Source organism: Thalassophryne amazonica, chromosome 8 (genome assembly GCF_902500255.1).
Source record: "Thalassophryne amazonica chromosome 8, fThaAma1.1, whole genome shotgun sequence".
Taxonomy (NCBI): domain Eukaryota; kingdom Metazoa; phylum Chordata; class Actinopteri; order Batrachoidiformes; family Batrachoididae; genus Thalassophryne; species Thalassophryne amazonica.
In genome coordinates, this window is record NC_047110.1 from 75270563 (window position 1) to 75277941 (window position 7379).

General features: G+C 42.6%; 1 long non-coding RNA gene across 1 annotated transcript; it reads right to left on the minus strand.

Annotated features, from left to right (window-relative positions):
- Positions 1-5563: 5563 nt before the first annotated feature.
- Positions 5564-7094, minus strand: LOC117515127. The gene is made up of 3 exons (XR_004562066.1): positions 7081-7094; positions 5892-5893; positions 5564-5735 (listed from the first exon to the last, which is right to left on the minus strand). It is a non-coding gene; the product is annotated as an uncharacterized LOC117515127 (long non-coding RNA).
- Positions 7095-7379: the final 285 nt, after the last annotated feature.

Here is a 7379-nt window from a genome sequence, read left to right on the forward strand (position 1 = left end):
GGATTCTTGCAAATAAATTAGCTTCACACAGGCATCTTCTAACTGCCACAGCTCTTACAGGTAACTCCAGACTGTCTTTGATCATCCTGGAGCTGATCAGTGGGTGAGCCTTTGCCATTCTGGTTATTCTTCTATCCATTTTGATGGTTGTTTTCCATTTTCTTCCACGCGTCTCTGTTTTTTTGTCCATTTTACAGCCTTGGAGATCATTGTAGAAGAACAGCCTATAATTTTTTGCACATGCGTATAAGTTTTCCCCTCTCCAATCAAGTTTTTAATCAAACTACGCTGTTCTTCTGAACAATGTCTTGAACGTCCCATTTTCCTCAGGCTTTCAAAGAGAAAAGCATGTTCAACAGGTGCTGGCTTCATTCTTAAATAGGGGACACCTGATTCACACCTGTTTGTTCCACAAAATTGACAAACTCACTGACTGAATGCCACACTACTATTATTGTGACACCCCCTTTTCTACCCAATTTCATAGCCTTAAGAGTGTGCATATCATGAATGCTTGGTCTTGTTGGATTTGTGAGAATCTACTGAATCTACTGGTACCTTGTTTCCCATGTAACAATAAGAAATATACTCAAAACCTGGATTAATCTTTTTAGTCACATAGCACTACTATTATTCTGAACACTACTGTATGTATATCCAATTCAAACCTCACCCCTGCCCATTTCTCCATGTCCTGTGGAGTTTTGTCAGGAAGGGCATGCAGATCCACCCTGGATCTCCTGTGGCGACCCATAATGAAAACAAGGGCGCGCCTGAAGGGACTTACTTTACTGACTTATAGTCCAAGCATGAACATTAGACCTAACGTTCTGGGAATGTTTGTGCTAACATTATGGGAACCAAATGAAACTTTCCTTAAAAACTTTACACCTAACATTCTTATAATGTTTTGGGAACTTTATTTTCTTAGCATGGAATACTACAATCCTTTGTTTACATCTCTGTTGACATTTTCCTTTTACCAATGTATTTGATCTCAGACTTTCTTGGAACCTGAATACTGACCTTTTCGTCCTGACTGCGCTTGTTTTCCTGATTAATAACCTGTTATAAAGAATCTTATTTGTTCCTAATCACTTATCTTTGATCGCTTATCTTTGATCCTGGTCTTTCATCACAGCTGATGGTCTTTGAATTTGAGCATCAAGCTTTGATCCTGATTGATGACCTGTGAATGTGGTTACACATCTTTACCTCCGCCCAGCTTCGTTGGCCAAGGTTGTGTTTTCCCCCTGTTCATTTGTTTGTTTGTGAACAGCCTGAAACCCACAATTTTTCACACATCTTTATGAAATTATTATTATCCTGGCAGGCAAGAACTGATTCAATTTTCAATGTCATAGGTCAAAGGTCAAAGTCAGAAAAAATATGGGAAAACTCAAAAAAGATCAAATTTCTTTCATATTTAAGAACGTTATGTAGGAAACTTTATGAAAAAAGTTTGATCTGGATCTGATCTGGATTACAGATTTTGTGGCCATTTCAAATTAACATTGAAACCCCCCTTTTAATGTATATTTTACATTATCTCTTAATCAAACATGCCCCAGTCACTCTTATATTTGAAAGCGAGGTGCAGACTGACACTCACTATCACCTGACAAAGTTTGATCTGAATCTGATCCAAATTGTGGATTTTGTAGATTTGAATTAATATTGAAAAGCCCATTTGGTGTACATTTTGCATTATGTCTCAATTAAAAGTGTCTCAGTCACTTTTATTTTTCTGTTATGGATTTACCTACACAACCAAAACTGGATGGAGGTTCCAATTTTATGCCTGTTTGTCTATCTTCCAGTTATCAGTCTGAAACCAAGTGCCAAAAAGCAACGACAAATTGTGCATAGCAGAGATAATCAATGTTCTGTAAAGAGTCATAATCCAGTTTACAGGATAAAAATAATTAGGGTGACAGAAAAAGATCAAAAGCAAGACCAGGACCAAAGGAATCAGTACCAAAATAGCAATGATCAAAAGCAAAATCTACCTATTGATTAGGCTCAAAGGAGGCAGGATCAAAGATCAAAGGTAGGATCAGTATCAAAACATTCAAAATCAAATGCAAGATTTGTCCCTTAATCTGGATTTATATTGAAATAATTATTTACCTTGAAGGACTTATTTTAGCAGTTATTTCTCTATGTTTTCACCGTTGTACTGACAGAGATCTGCTGACTGTCTAACTAACAGACAGACAGACGACTTAGCAAAGATGAAAAATATCTGAGAGCGCAACCTGTGCACATGAATATCAGACATGTGGCTCCACCTTTTTATGCAAAAGAGGGAAATTCAATGTCCCTGGAGGAAGACACGGAGGTAGTCAAACAACTACGCAGTGGCAATGCCCCAGGGGTTGATGGGATCCATCCAGAAATGCTGAAGTTTCTGGGTGTGGAGGGACTGTCTTGGATGAGATGTCTCTTCAGTCTGGGACAGTACCAAAGGAGTAGCAAACAGGGGTGGTGGTCCCCATACTTAAAAAAAGGGGACCAGAGAGTGTGTGCCAACTACAGGAGCATCACACTACTCAGCCTCCCTGGTGAGTTCGACTCCAGGGTGCTGGAAAGGAGGGTTTGGCCGATAGTCGAACCTTAGATTGAAGAACAATTTGGGTTCTGCCCTGGCCGTGGAACAACGGACGAACACTTCACTCTCACAAGGATCCTGAAGGGTGCCTGGGAGTATGCCCATGTGTTTCGTGGATTTGGAGAATACGTATGATCAGGTACTCTGAGAGATACTGTGGGAGGTACTGCAGGAGTATGAAGTGAGGGGGTCCCTTCTCAGGAACATCCAGTCTTTGTACTCACAAAGCAAAGCTGTCTCCGGGTGCTCGGCAGTAAGTTGGACTCGTTTCGGTGGGGTTGGCGTCCGCCAGGGCTGCACCTTGTCACAAATCCTGACTGTGATATTCATAGACAAGATATTGAGGCATAGTCGGGGGGGGGGGGGGGGGGGGGGGGGTCAGTTTGGGGGGGCTGAGGGTCTCATCACTGCTTTTTACAGATGATGTAGTCCTGTTGGCTTCATCGGCCTGTGACCTTCAGTACTCAGTGGGTCGGTTCACAGCCGAGTGTGGAGTGTCTGGAATAGGGATCAGCGCCTCTAAATCTGAGGCCATGGTTCTCAGCAGGAACACAATGGATTGCCTACTCCAGGTAGGGAATGAGGTGTTGTGCCAAGTGAAGGAGTTCAACTACCTGAGAATCGGTGCCGCAGGGAGGGTATTGCATTTGCTTTACCGTACTGTTGTGACAAAAAGGTAGGTGAGCCGAAAGGTGAAGCTCTTGATCTACTGGTCAAAATTCATTCCTCTTAGCTATAGTCATGAGGGTTGAGTCACGACCAAAAGAACTAGATCACGGGTACAATCGGCCAAAATGGGCTTCCTTAGGAGGGTGGCTGGGGTCCCTAGGGAATAGGGTGAGAAGCTTGGTCATTCGTGAGGAGCTCGGAGTAGAGCTGCTGCACTTTCACATTGAGAGGAGCCAGCTGAGGTGGTTTGGGCATCTGGTAAGAATGCCTCCTCCAGGCATGTCCAGCTGGGAGGAGACACCGGGGAAGACCCAGGACTAGGTGGAGAGATTATATCTCCACACTGGCCTGGGAATGCCACGGGACGACCCAGTCAGAGGTGGTAAATGTGGCCCGGGAAAGGGAAGCTTGGGGTCCCCTACTGGAGCTGTTGCCCCAGTGACCTGATCTCGGATAAGCGGTTGAAGATGAGTGATGATGATGAAACTTAAAGAAATATTTCAATGGAACAGTAGGTGTCCATAATTATCTTAGCAAAATTTTTGGATGAAGAAGGTGGATATAAAGCAGCAAAGTACCCCCCCACCCCAACCCCAAGTAGTTGTTTTTGATACCTTTGCTCCAGTTTGGATGGGAAAAAGAAAAAAAACTATTCTACACTCCTTCACTGTTTTGAACATCATGTTCTGCTTATTTTACGAGTGATAAAACTTGCCTTAATGTTTAGTGTCTAGTGTCTGCTGTAAACGTATTAATTATACTGTTACTGACTTTTGTGTGACTTATTGTGGGAACTGGGGTGCCTCCGAAGCCAGTGAGTGATTGTCAGGTATTTTTGTTTTGACTGAACAATGTGATAATGATGTATTTTTAAATGTTCACTACATAAGCCAATTTATTTTAAAATTGTTTGTATGCTGCCTTTGAATGTTAATATTTCAGATGTTTTTAAAATTAAATGGTGAAATGGACCAACATTATTTCTAATCTACAGTTCGTTCAAATATATTCAGACATTGTCAAAGGTTTTTGTTGTCCATCACAGCATATTGGAATTGGAATTAAATAGGGTATATGAGCTTATAAAATGTCAGCCTCAAAGGGGAGCACTGGTATTTTTCAACCTGCTCTCTATTTTTAGACATGTTGGCATTCATCTTTTCACTGTTGGGATGGAAAAATAATCTCTTCATGTCTAATTGTCTTGTGACTGAGCAGAGAGTGGCACCACTGACTGAGGAGTTAAGGGCCCACTCACGTTATGATGTGAAGTGGCTGATGCTGGTTAACGTAGTAGAGTCACAAAAAAATCTCTGTGGAACACTGGCGAAGGTGCTCCAGGGATCCAGAGGTCCACATTTCCAGTCTCCAATGCAGGTCTACATAAACCAGCAGAGGGTGCCATTGCACTGACAGAGATCAGTGTTTGCAGATGGTCCACCTACCCACATGGTGTAGTTTAACTGCTGCTATCGGAGGGCAGGTGCATTTGTAGCACAGTCATCGAAGCAGTAGCTTAGCTGATCATCGACTCAACATTTGTGACGTAGCCTTTATAAACTCAAAGTAACTTGTCAATTGCATCACTTGCTACTGGTGCATCACTGAGACAGATTCTACATATTCCTTCACATTTTGTCATATTTCTATATATTTCTTCATACCTAAGCGATCCAGAGAAGGTGTTGAGTCCAGTCAAACCGCCGATGTTGACCAGCGGAAGCCGGAAGAGGAGAACTGAGAAGTAAAAGTGTACTAGCAAAGGTAACGTAATGGAAGTGGAGCTCAACTCTTGCCAGTGCTTTAGCATGAAGGTTGAAAATTTGAAGTGTGTTGAAAAAATATTCGGGACCACAACGAACATCAGCATTGGCCGAATGACACTGACCTAGCTCTTGCGGAGTCTGGCAGACCTCGGTGCTGGTCAGTGGTAAGCAACTTTTAACTCTCTGTCGACAAATGCCGTGCTAATCATCGAGTGTGAATGGGCCTTAAGGTAAGCGGCTAACTGTTGAACCGTTCATTTAAGCAAGTTTCTTGACATTTAGTGAGGTAAACATGCACATGTAGGGATCCTCTCCGCTCCATCAGCCACGTTTAACAACATTTTTGCCTCTTCAGCGCTGATAGGAAGCCATTTACTGAGTGTTTTTAGTTTGTTCTGTACAGTTACCTTGTAAGGACAGTTAGCCCGTGACAGTGGTTGTGTTCCAAACCAATACTGCGCCGATTAAAACAGTTTTTGTCATAAGTCAAATAAAGAACTCAAAAACACCTAAAAAATAAAACCCAGGTTGAGGTTCCCCTTTCGTTTGTGAGTGAGCAGTGTAGTAATTACAGGCATTTTAATTGGTTGAATAATTGCTCAAATTGCAACTCTTTGAGATACGTGACATAAAATCTACTCTAAACCATTTACCGTTTGATTTGCCAAGAAGACAGTGAAAATGGGGGACTATGTTGCTTGTTTAGTTGTGTTTTTAAATTTTAGTGAATTGATTATATTGTTTGTGCACATTTCTTTGGTATTGTTGTTATGAGTATATATACTTATATATGTATACAGTCTTTATTTTTTATGGTATAAGGGGAGGGTATTTATAAGCTTCACTTCTGCCTTTACCCTTTCGGCCACATGGGTTCACTGTTACGTTGTTCTTTTTATGAGTTTTTGTTATTGTTCATCTGTGTGCCGAATAAATGAGTTAATTAATTCATTCATTCAGACTGGGACAAGAAGACCTTTCTTCCAATCTGGAGGGATGGTACCTCCCAGATTGAAAAAAAGATGGTTTTCAATGCCAGGAGAACAGCATCTCCACCCACCTGGAGGAGCTTAGCTCCAATGCCACAGATCCCTGGAGCTTTTCCTGCCCTTAGCTGTTTCACGGCCTTACGATCTCATCAAGATTTGGTGGTTCGCAGTTGACTGGAGAACAAGCTATAAGAACTCCAGAAATGTCTTACATCTCAGTAAGAGGATCAGCCTTATAAATTGCTCAAATATATAGCTGGTCCAGTGTGCAGAACAGCAGAGGCATCTGTCAGGACTGTACCATCGTCCACCATATCTGCAGTGGGACGAGGTTTATGTTTGGAGCAACAAAGGGCTTTGATTCCTCTTTAAGTAGTTTGAGGGTCACAAGATCACAGATGGTGAGTCACTTGATCATAGATTCCTCTAACAAATGCCTACCTGTCTATTCTCAGAGCCACCACAGCCTGCTTTCTTAGCTCTGTCTGCAGGCCATACACTACAGCTTCTCTGGATGATGGTTAGATTGTTCTCATATACGAAAAAGACTTCCTCCTCCTTCTCTTATGGACACTAGTGGCTCTAAGACAATCGTCAGCAACTCATGGTCTAGTTGCAGAAGAACTCCCACAACTTATTTGGATCACCAGTTGCATGTTTGCAAGTCCTTTAGCCAAATTGCATGCAAATTCCTGAAAAACAGTCTGATCTTAAAGTCTGGCCAGATTTAACCTTGAGGAGCTGAGCAGGCAGTAGCCTGGGAGACTTCAGCTGCCACACCAACTGCCACTCCCTCCGTACAGTGACTGCTGGAACAACCAGACCAACAGTAGGTGTATCCACGCTTGGAAATCTGGCTATTTCCAGGTCTTCACACTCTGGTGCAGCTACTGCAATGTGGAGTTTTCCAAAGTTCTTCGACAGCAGTGAAAGATGGACATCCTTGCTGAGTGAAAGGATGTTCCAGGTGCCAGATTTGGACCTAGGGCACTGCAGTACAGTTGATGAACCCTAAGCACCACACCAGTCACCATTCTCCCAAGACAAGACCCTTGGTGCTCTTCTGTGATTTCTTCTTATAAGGAGGATGAGGTTCCAGAAGGCTTTCCCTCATCCCCTTCATAATATGTGCTACCTTCTGATGGAAGGCAGTGGCAGAATTACTCCCATGGAGCAGAAACAAAAATTTTTCTTACTGTGTCAGAGCTGTGTGAGATGTTTTTATTGCAGCTGAAGTTCCAACCCCGCTGCTAACACCCAAAAGGATCAACTGTGGGCTGGAGGACCACCTACAGTACCGCATGCAGAACCAGGCCCAGGGTACACACACAAAAGAAATACACA